Genomic DNA, 12178 nt, shown 5'->3' on the forward strand with positions numbered 1-12178 from the left:
CTTGAAAATGAGCAGAAATATAGCAGTTATTGAATACAATAATTTGAGGATAAAACATTAAATTATAATTGCTAGGGTGAGGAAGAAATTAGATTTCCTCTGCATATGCAGAAAACATACACTGTGGAGTTTGCCACATACGTTCTCTTCAGCTACCTTCTCAAAAAAAAAAAAAAAGGATTTGAACACTCATAAATCAAAGAATATTGTCAGTTAAAATGGCAATTTATTATTTTATGAGGAGTCAGTCCATGCTAATGAGAAGGCTTACTTCAAGTGGAATAAAACTACAGTGAAGGCAAAAATGTGATATGAAGTCATTATTCAATTCAAAAAATATTTTATCAAGATGGAGCGTATACCTGATTCAATATGAAGCAAGATACCAAGCAAGAGACCAATTTTATATGTATCTGAAATAGAGATATAATAGAGACACCAACCTTGCTGGCATGTTTTGGGCACATTGAAATATGCATAAAACACATTAGTGAGATTTTTTCTTTGTGTGTTACATAAGGTATTGCTATTATAATCATTATCTGAAAGTTTTATGACTGGAGTAAAAGCTCTGATTTGTTGATAATCGCCCAATATTTAGATTCAAATAGTTTTACAAGTATTTGTTTGGTTAGAAAGCTATTTTTAAATATAATATTTCAGAATTCTTATCTTTTTTAGAGTAAAACATAAGGGCTATTCTTTGAGGGACTGTTTTGCTCTCTAATAGAAAAAGTGTATGATTCACAACCATCAGGGGATCAGAAATGGGATCTCTGTTTTTCTAGCCAGTTTTGGAGCAGTTTCACACCATTACCTTCAAGGGTTATGAGTCTATCACATGTCCATTAGTGCACTTACCAAAGATAAAACAAGGAATTATTTCCACGGTTCATTCAGATAATGGATGAAAACTCAGAAGACTTTCCAGATGGAGTATCAAGATTCTGCAGGGGAAAGAAAAGGTTGGTTTTGAGCATTTAGAAACCTGAAGGAGGAAAAAAAACAACTGGGTAACTTATGATATTGCTCTAGAAAATGCAAATAAACTCTATAAATTACAGTTCGTCAAGATGGAGATGGCCACTAAAACCTCTCGGAATCTTATGAACATGAAGACCCATTGCAAGTCTCGCTTCATTTTTAATGTTATTTTTTGGTTCCCATTTCTGTTATAGATCTATAAAACCAAATCTCCAATTTGAAATAACAGTTGATCTTCACAAATATAAATTAAGCAAGTAAATATCTGTTTAGGAAACACCCCATTACAGAGCTGATCTACCTAATGCATATTCCCATAGATATATAAATACGATAATTGAACCCATTAATTTCTATTTGACCAAATTCAAAGTACACTTTCATACATGATCAACATAACTCAAATGACTGTTGTCCATTTAGGTATTCCTTTTATGCACAAAAATATTAAAATCAATATACTCTCTATTTCCTTTTTTTTTTTTGAGTTAGTAGGGATCAAAGGAATTCTTTTTTTCTTTATAACTTCAACATTGTGCTCATTTCCTATATTATACTGTGTATGTTCCTCCAAGGTATTATGTATTTTTCTTGTAAATGAAGCTGAAAAATATACATTGTGTTACTATGTTGTGGGTATAATATTGCAATAAGCTCAAATGGCAATAGGAATGGTTCTGGGCCAAAGCACAAGGCTGCAACAGACAGTAAGTCTCCTGGCGGTCTCAGCACAGGCTAGTTTGATCTCTGAACTTTCATTGCTTTCGTGAACAATCCTTTGTGGACTTCTGGATCCCAGCCTCCGACAGAAGTCATTGGGAGGCTGGGTTGACCATGGTAGGAAGCAGGAAGTAACACCAAACAAAAAGATTGTCCTATTAGCAGTTCTTGCTCTTAAAGAGACAGAAGGGAATTCATAAGCATGGGTAGTATTTGTATGAGATACTCAACCAAAGCATAGGAAAGGATCAGGGTAGAATTGTAAATCATTATGTGCTGAGCCTTCAAACGGATGTTGACTGTGAGCTATGACTACAGATGAAACACAATTAAGGTAAAATGACTGTCAAATGTGTGTCTGTGTGTACTCGAAGATGCCTTGTCTCTTCTTTATTTTTGCTTTTATTTTTCTCTTTGTAAGAAATCAACCCTTAATCATCTACCCCCATCTGCTGCAGACTACCCTGCACCTTTTATTTTTCCTTTTTCTCAACAAATTCCCATCTTATCCCTACAATCTTTTCATTCTCAGGCAGAGCTTCAAAACTATAATTGGGATTATGTTTTTTGGAAAGTAAATCATGTCTGCAAATGTCACATAGTTGCTTTGGTAGAGATACTTATGACGTCATTTTTCAGCTTCTAATGAGCTTAGAGACATTTTTAAGTTTAAATTTTGAACAGTTCTTAGTATAATGCCTCAAATTCAGCGCATCAACTGACTCATGATATGAAATAATACACCATTAGATTGCATGTACTAATAGCTATTTTTGTTTCCTTTTTCCAAGAATTCTGTAGTCTTACCCAGAAAATAAAATTTGCAGCTAATAGGGACATCTCCATTTTAAAAATATGACTAGTTCTTTTTCTTAACTAGAAAAAAATAGTAACTTTAAAATAAGGCAGAAATCAAAGTATTTATTTTAATATCTATTAACAGATACAAAATAGAATCAGTTCTTCATTGTTAGAAAATAGAATTATTTTTTTAAGTATAATTATTGTGTTAGGGCTGGGTAAACTGAACAGGGTTTGATTTAAATAAATAAATAAATAAATAACCAGCTGGTGTTGCTCAGTGGTTGAGCATCGACCTATGAACCAGGACGTTACAGTGCATTCCCATTCAGGGCACTTGGTGGGTTTTTGGGCTAGACCCCCAGTGGAGGGCGTGCACGAGGCAGCCAATCAATGATTCTCTCTCATCTTTGATGTTTCTATCTCTCTCTCCCTTGCCCTTCTTCCCTGAAATAAATAACTTCAATGTGAAAAGAAAAATATGAAAAGATAAATTATGAACAAATTATGAAAAGATAAAAATTATGCATCCATGCTTTTTCTTCTTACAATAAATGCCAGAAAAAAAAATGTATAAATGTATATTACAAAGTGCTGCTCTCTTCTTGTTACATAATGGCAGGAATGGCCAAGAAAACACAAATGAAAAGGGAAAATTTTTCATGGGTGAGCAAAGGCTGATCAGAGTTTAACAAAATATGTTTTAAAAGGTGCCTCTTCCTTCTAGGTCAACACAGCAGGCCAGGACTGATACCTCTAAGAGCAGCGTGAGGGTAGATTTTAACCCTCAATCACCCCCTCAGACAAGCGTCCTTTGTGCAAAACATGACCTACATACTCTTTGAGAACATATATGATGATATTCCCTCTCTACCTTCACATTCCAGCTTTATATTCACAAGCAGATTAAAATATGGAATGATCTTGATGGTAACTATTTCTTTTTACACAGCCTAACACTATCACCACAAGGGTAACACTCATCAGGTACTGTAATAAATTGGTTTTTTGTTACTGTTTGTTTTTTGTGGGCTAGTGGTCCCAGTCTTTTTGACCAAGTTTTATATTTTTCACTAAGTGAAATTGTGATGCCGTTTAGTTCTTCTTAACTTTTCTTGTTTCTGGTAGATTCAGGGGTGTTGCTTTAAGGTATCTTGAAAACATGAACCAAAAATTAGGACTCAACTTTTTTTTTAGAAAGTAGCACAAGTTGTAAAACCCTGGTGACTTTTATTTTGCTCTTTTACCTTGATCTTCTTGTCGGACTTTAGTTGTCTCATACTAATCTCTCCCAGTTGCTTAGTTTGGTGTTTGCTGCATCTTGTCTTGTGACTGCTACAACACAGCTTTATGCTACTTGGCCATTTACCAATCTCAAAATAAATAACTGAACTTAAGAGGGATAATTTTCTGTCTTCCTTGAGCTAATATATTAACATTTATTTATGAGACTACTCCATTTCTAACATCAGCGAAAACAATGGATAGTAAACCAGATTCCCCATTGTTGCTGGTATTCGTGTGTGTCTCAGTAGAATCAATCTCTTACACCTCTTGATTCTCCTGAGTCAGAAAGTCTGTCATTTCATCATAAAATAGAATTTGATCAGTTTGAAAAATATGGTATGCAGAAGTTCTGTACTATTCTTCATGCTATTAGAAAATTTTTCAAATTGATTTTGTTTGACATGTTCATATATTTTTTTCAACCAAAAATTATGACAGATGGGAAAATAGTATCTTTCATGTTTTTAAAAGACAAGGTTCAAGCTAAGAACTGTGTCAGATACTTCTCTATTCACCATGGCAAAGTTCGAGCCATAGAGTCAGTGCTTCATAAATTTCTCTTGAACAAATTTCTTAGCCAATTTCCAGATTATAGTTTCATACTAGTTTCCCAGGTCTAAAAAGCGGCAACTAATAATTTTGTTGAAATTCTAAAAAGAGGCATATATCAATATAAATGTATAAATATGTACAGTAGCCTCCCCCCTTATCTGCTGTTTTGCCTTCTACAGTTTCAGTTACAAGTGTGATCTGAAAATATTAAATGGGAAATTTCAGAGAGAAACAATTCACACGTTTTAAATTGCGCACCATTCTGAGTAGTGTGATGAAATCTCTTGCTATCCCACTCTTGTCCACATGGGCCGTAATTCATCTCTTTATCCATGTCCACTTTGTAAGGACACTACCTGCCCATTAGTCACTCAGTAGCCATCTTGGTTAGCAGATAGACTGTCTGGGTATTGCAGTGCTTGTGCTCAAGTAACCCTTACTTTACTTAATATTGGCCCAAAGTGCAAGAGCAGTGGTGCTGCAATTTGGATGTGCCCAACAGAAGCTGTGAAGTGTATGTTTATATAGGAGAAAACATAGTATATCTAGGGTTCTGTACTACCTGTGGTTTTAGGCATACACCGAGGGTCTTGGGACTTATCCCTGTGGATACAGGGGGATTACTGCATAGTGTACACTGAGGGACAGAAAATAGGAATCCTGCCTTGAAATACAGAGAAATTCCCCCAGAAAACCCTTAGGCCTTAAATTCTAAATGACCTATACCTTTGGATTCAAGCAAGGATGATTTGCTCACACTGAAAGGTGTGTGTGTGCATGTGTGTGTGTGTGTGTGTGTGTAGGGGTGTATAATATTTTGAGATTACATATATATTTTGATATATGATTAGGAAATGCATCAACAAAACCAAGAGATCACTTGTATTCTTGCATTTGCTTGTATGGTGTGTAGCAATGGGGAAAAGAATCCATTTCAATCTTAAAGAATATGCAAAGGCACTAAACAACCTAGAGTTTAATTAGAAAATAGTGTCTAACCTACAGGACAGGATAAAGGAATCCTATATAATAAAAGCCTAATATGCACATCGACCAAATGCAGAATGACCAGTGGAAAGACAGGACTCTATGACCACCAGGGGGCAGATGCTCAATGCAGGAACTGCCCCCAGCCGGCAGGCCCCAGGCCAGCCAAGGTAGGTGCCAGCAGGGTCCCCCAATCGCCCTGCCATTTGCCCCACAGATCAGCCCTGATTGCCAGCCAGGCCTAGGGACCCTACCCATGCACGAATTTTGTGCACCAGGCCTCTAGTATTTTATATTGCCTTATTACAGAAAGAACAAAAGTGAAGAGTGATTTTGGGAATGGGTGTGCGAGGGCCACACGTGGACAGGCATGGGTAGTATTGAAGCACATTGGAACAATATAAATTTGCTTTGGAATGTAGCCTAGTAACTAATTAATGCCATGCTATTTTTTCCCCTTGAAAACCATAGAAACAAAAACATTTGACTTAATTTTTGCTTCATTACAGAAAGAACAAAAGTGAAGAGTGATTTTGGGAATGGGTGTGCGAGGGCCACACGTGGACAGGCATGGGTAGTATTGAAGCACATTGGAACAATATAAATTTGCTTTGGAATGTAGCCTAGTAACTAATTAATGCCATGCTATTTTTTCCCCTTGAAAACCATAGAAACAAAAACATTTGACTTAATTTTAAAGATCAGTTGCATTTCAGCTGTTGCTAGTTTTAAATGTTCATTTTCCCTGAATTCATTTCACTGACATTGTACTTCACTGTCTCATGTAGTTTAGAAGAATGTTTGAAGACACTAACTAAGCTATAAACAGCTATCAACGAAAAAAGCCCAGCCTCACAAATTACAATTAAACATTGAGGAAGTTTATATTATTGGTCACTCTTTTAGGGGCGACTTGATTTTTACATGAATTATAATGGTGTGGCTATATTTTTGTACCCTGGAATTGTGATATTTAATATTGTTATCACAACAAGGAACAAACAATTGCTTAAGGAAATGGGTGATCCTCCTGCTCTGAGCTACAGTGCTGACTCAGTCATGCAGAACTAATTTCCTGGCGGTCTCTGAATGCACATAAAGCTGCTCTGTAGCTGCCACTGACAATGAACTAGTGACTGGAAAAAGGAATCTTAAACACAGTCACATCTCCTGACTGTGAAAATCCTGTTCACAAGGCACGCTGATCTAATACGCTGCACCAGAGAAATAACATTAAAAAAAGAAATGGCTACAGAGTATACAAAGTTCCTCATTTTCTATTGGGGGTGGGGTGTTGCTAGGCAACTAAATCATTTTTACATATTCCTGAGAGCACCACAATTCTATTTTGGGTATTTCTTTACATGAATAACATTGAAGTTTGCTAGATACATGATTTTATAGTAAATATGTGTCATGTGATATCTTAAACAAAGCAGTTATTTAACATTTGAATGACTCTTTTCAAGAAAGTCCTAAAACAATTTCGGTAGAGTGTGTTATAGCAAGAGTGATAATATCTGATATTTAAAAAGGAATATACCATTCGAACCCACGTGTAACCTAATTACAATGATTAGCTTGCTAATTAGTGTTTATTGATTGGGATGGATCAAGTGATTGGATTTTGTTTTAAAGTACAAATATTAGAACCAAATAGGTTTCCCAGAATACTATTTGGCAGAAAATGAAGCTAAAGTTGCATCATACAGTTACTCCATGTGGTTTTGCAAGGAGCTAATTGTACTGGCGATCTGGGCATAGGACTAGACTTTACTGCCCTCTAGTAGTTACAGGGCCTGCCAAATTCATTTGGGAAATTCATTCTATTTAGGAATTTAGAGATACTTAAGAGAGTAATAACATCAGTATCTAAGAATAAAGATTAACTTAAATGTGCTAAAGTTGGAGACAATTCTCAATCATTCCCCCCCATCATCTTTATGTTAGTTAATCATTACTATAAAGTTCAATTAAAAGATAGTCATATTGTATGCATCATTTTAATCAAGTTTTATTGACCTTTAAATCATGTATGATACCTTCTAATCAAAATCCATTTTTTGAAAAAATATAAATATGAAGAAAGAGATATATATATTTTTTGTCATATTGGAAGACATGGTATGGAATAAAATGAGTTGGGGCTTTAAAATACACAACTAAGTTGACTAAAGTAGATTTTAAGTTCAAAACAATCATTTAAAAGTATTTTATATTGAATTAGTAATTAATTTTAAATATGAATAAACAATTATTGTAATTAATTTTAAAATAATGGGATTCATTGACAATATATTCATATTACTATTTCCAACTCATTGAATCCTAAAAAAATTATAATTAAAGTAATCTTTTTATCTTATTGGGCTCAATAATTAATTCAAGAGGATTTTTTAAATTTTCAAGTGTTTGGAACTATTAAAATATAAATATTTGTTATAAATTTATATTGGCTATTTCTAGCCAATATAAATTTTTTTTTGGAAATTTTGAGATTGTTTTGATTTGTGTGTTTCAGTTTAGACCAATTTCTGAAAATGTTTCATGGAAATTTAAAGTCACATTTCCTATGTGAGGTTAAGAAGTCAAAATACACATCAACATTTTTCCTTACTGATCATGTTGTATGTTCTTCAGATCTTCATACTTCTACTTCATCTGACACAGAATGAATGATTACTGTATTTTAAATTTTATATTCTAAAAGTGTTTCTCTCAATTTATCATTTTTTCCTTAACAGATTTTCTACCTATATTTGCTTGTTATATTATTCAATTAATAGAGGCTTATACCAGTTATGTTTTTACTGTGCAGTTAACTTTAATTAGTATGTTTGTTATATTTGTGCTTTTTATTTAAATTATTTTCTGATCTAAATATTCCCGTTTTTGTTATACATTTTGCTCATTATTTTTCTTTAAAAATGTTTATGTCATTTTGGTACTCTTGTGGTTGACATCTATTATTGTTTTTGTTTGCTTTTCGTTTCTTCCTTTTGCAAAAGCTTCCTCCTTTGCTCATGGGCTATTACCTACTCCAGCTTGGCTGCCACAGGTATGGCTCTGTGATTCCCACACACCTGGCTACAGTGATAATTCAGAAAAGGATTTGTAGCTGTAGTTGAGCCAATCAGAGTTATTTCTTTCTCCGTGCATCATTCAGTAGTAAGAGTTTTAAAATTTAATTGTGGCTTGTTTATATCTTCCATCACCATATGAAGAGAGCTTTCCAGTGAACGATGTCAGTGCTAAAAACTTAGGTGAAAGAAGAGTAGCCATAGAGTCTCAAGGCTTCTTTTGAACCACTGGATCCTATCACATCTTAAACCAATCACAGCACTTGTACTTTGCAAAGATATATGCCGATAAAGATTGCATATGTTGATTTAGATTTCTGTTACTAGAAGACAAGAGTCCTGACTAAAAAAGAAATATACAGTTATATATATTTTTACCTCAATCTGAGAATCAGTTTGTTATTAGGAAGTTAAAACCATTATTATGTTTACTTTTTAACCAAAATGTATTTGTTTTTAACATCATTTAAATCATAACTTATTTGTTTTAAATATCTATCAAGACACTTAAAATAAATTTAGATGATATGCCACAGTGCTTAAGTGCACACTTTCTGAAACATTTCGCTTGGTTTTAAATTCTGGCTTCACCACTTTCTGGCTGTGTGAAGATGGGCAACCTGTACATCGACTTCTGTACAGTAAAGGGAATGATAATACCTATATCACAGAGTTCTTGTGAGAATTAATAGTCTATGTAATTTTAATAAGAATTGAGATTATATACAAAGTGCTTAGAATATAGTGAGATACAGAGCAAATATACATATTAGCTAATATTTTTATTTCCTTTTAATTTTCCTTAAGAGACTGTTTTCTTTATATTTTCTGTAAGAGGGAGATTGTTTCTTCCTTTCATCTATCTATCACTATATTCATTCCTCTCTCTCTATTATCTATTTAAAATTTACTACTGGTTTATATTTAAGAGTGTTTTTTTTAATAGCATATCTATTTCTAATTTAAACCTAGGCATGGAATAATTTTATCTGTCTCATAGCATGGTATGAGCAGAAATATCTGCAGGCAGATTTTCTTCCACAGGAATCATTTTTTAAAAAATGATAATTATACTTATGATCATTACAGCTGTTGCATTTGTTCTTACTTCTTCCTCAGTAGCACCTGTAAGTTCATCAGATAGGTCTCCACTCTCTGGCCTCCTTATGTATATTCCATTTTATTTTCATTTTCCTTGGAAGCTTTTTCATCTTGTCACTCATTCACTTCTCTGCACCGTTGAGTCTCCTTTTTGTGGACTTTCCTATTGGAGCACTTAATTCTGATGTTCCATTTTAGGTATTTGTCATTCTTTCCATATCTTTGTTGGAACTCCATTGCATTTCTGTACCCTGAGCACTCACTCAGTCCATTGTCTTTTAATCTCATCTTTAATTCCATGTTTCACAGTATCCAGTGCTGATATGTGTGTGCCCTATAGCTAGCTGTACAAAGTAGATGCTTTCCAACTATTCAATTTTGTTTCCCAGGGGGAAAAAAAAAGCTTTTTAAAGTGTACAATTTGTCTGTCAGTCTTAAAGGAAATTCTTTTTTCTTAGATTGAAAAATTTTCTCTCCTTTTCTCTGCTGTTGCTAATGATTTATTCATCTTAAATGAGACGGCTTTATATAGGAAGGATGTTTGCCAACAGGGAGAATGTGAACACTTTTAAAAACATTAATGTTCAGCATGGCATGGATAAAATCCTTCTCAGCTTCAAGCTATAGAACCTAGATGTGTATATACCCTTAACAAATTCCTGTGGCCTTGCAGCCTTATAAAAAACAGCTTTAGTGGCTAAGGAGGAAGTTTTTCCTGCTCGCATTGACTGGTTACCTCTGGGAGAAAAATGTATTTCTGTATAATAAAATGCAATTTGTATTACTACTTTGACCAAAAGGAATACATAAAAATACAATTGACAAAATAAACTGTATCCAGGACACTCTCAGACTTCATCTTTAAGACTAGCTTTTATTCTGAGAAACAGAAGAAAAAGAGCACTTCCCTTGTCTCAGAGGCTTACTTAGTTACCGATTTGGTCTAACCCTGGGAGCTGTAGCTCTAAGTGGGTGAAGGGATGAAGGTACCCATGATGACTGGGAGCGGGTGAGAAGTGGCAGCATCAGTGTGGATTGAGGGGCTTGGAGAGTGGACTGTTCTCAGAGAGACTCTCCCGCAGAGAAAGGAGCGAACATTGTTTCTTATTGATAAACTCTAAGTTTCAGTAGTAGTGAGTCTTAAAAGAGTTGGGTTTTATCTAATTCTAAGTTTTCATGTTTGACCCTGCTAATCTAGTTTTTGACCAAAGCATTCATTGATCACTGATAAGTTCTCAATATGATTCTTCTGTGAAAGTATAACACATTCTTACATTTTAGTGCTGTTACGGTTTTTGTGACTTTTTGTGAGTCTTCACGGCTGTTCATATGAATAGTTAATTGCTGTTTTATTGAGAAAGTAATAGCATGCATAGAAATTTTTATTAGACTTGTAATTCTAGTAGCAATATATCAGACAGATTAATCTGGGGGGGGGGCTGCCATTACAAAATATGTATGAATTCTGAAAAATATTTACCAAAACAGCATCTTAAAGGATTACTTGGATATTCAGGAAACTCGGGAAAACTCTGAGAGTCAAAAGTAAAGGTGGAGGCTTCCTCTTTGCCGCCTCTACTGCAAGGGTGAAGACCATTCTCAGCAATCAGACTGTGGACAGCCCAGAAAATGTGGGCGTAATGCTGAAGGGACACACAGTTATTGTGAAGGGCCCCAGAGGCACCCTGCGGAGGGGCTTCAACCACAACAATGTAGAGTTCATTCTCATTGGAAAGAAAAAGAAGAGGCTCTGGGTTGACAAAGGGAGTGGTTGGGGGGGGGTGACTGGGGGATATGAAGGAACTGGCCACAGTTCGCACTATCTGCAGTCATGTGCAGAACAGGATCAAGGGTGTTACACTGGGCTTCCGTTACAAGATGAGGTCTGTGTATGGTCACTTCCCCATCAACATCGTTATTCAGGAGAATGGTTCTCTTGTTGAAATTAGAAATTTCTTGGGCGAAAAATACATCCTCAGAGTTCGGATGAGGTCAGGCGTTGCTTGTTCGGTATCTCAAGCCCAGAAAGATGAGTTGATTCTTGAAGGGAATGACATTGAACTTGTATCAAATTCAGCTGTGTTGATTCAGCAAGCCACAACAGTTAAAAACAAGGATATCAGAAAATTTGTGGATGGTATCTCTGTTTCTGAAAAAGGAACAGTTCAGCAGGCTGATGGATAAGATCTAAGTTGTCCAGCTATAGGAACACCAAGATGCTGAATGATTTGTCACACTTGTTTGTGAAACTATAAAGATGTACAATAAAAGCCTTTATAAATAAATAAAGGAAAGGTGGAATTAAAATCACAGAGGTTGCAAGTCTGAAATTTCTCGTAGGCCAAACTAGAGTATTTGCAGTTTGATAACCAAGGGGCTTTGTTTTTAACCATCCTATAGAGACAGGACAAGACCTTGTTTGAATGTATAGAAGGTAATAAGAAGGAACCAAAACAATGAAACACTAGAAATTAATCTATAGCTTCCAGCAGAGCAAAGGTTTTCCCTACATCTCTCTAAACTCCTGGTCAGAGGAAATATATTACCTATTAAATTGTAACTAAGGGCCTAAAATTCAAATATGTTTTGATTTTAAAATTATACTGTGTTGGCCAGAAAGCAACAAGCTAAGAAATTAAGATGAAAATATGTCCCAAGCCAAGAAG

At 34.9% G+C, this 12178-nt stretch overlaps 1 pseudogene; it reads left to right on the forward strand.

The window, feature by feature from the left end:
• The first annotated feature begins 903 nt into the window (after positions 1–903).
• Positions 904–11717, forward strand: LOC102240040 (annotated as a pseudogene).
• Positions 11718–12178: the final 461 nt, after the last annotated feature.

This window comes from Myotis brandtii, unplaced genomic scaffold (genome assembly GCF_000412655.1).
Source record: "Myotis brandtii unplaced genomic scaffold, ASM41265v1 scaffold471, whole genome shotgun sequence".
Classification (NCBI taxonomy): domain Eukaryota; kingdom Metazoa; phylum Chordata; class Mammalia; order Chiroptera; family Vespertilionidae; genus Myotis; species Myotis brandtii.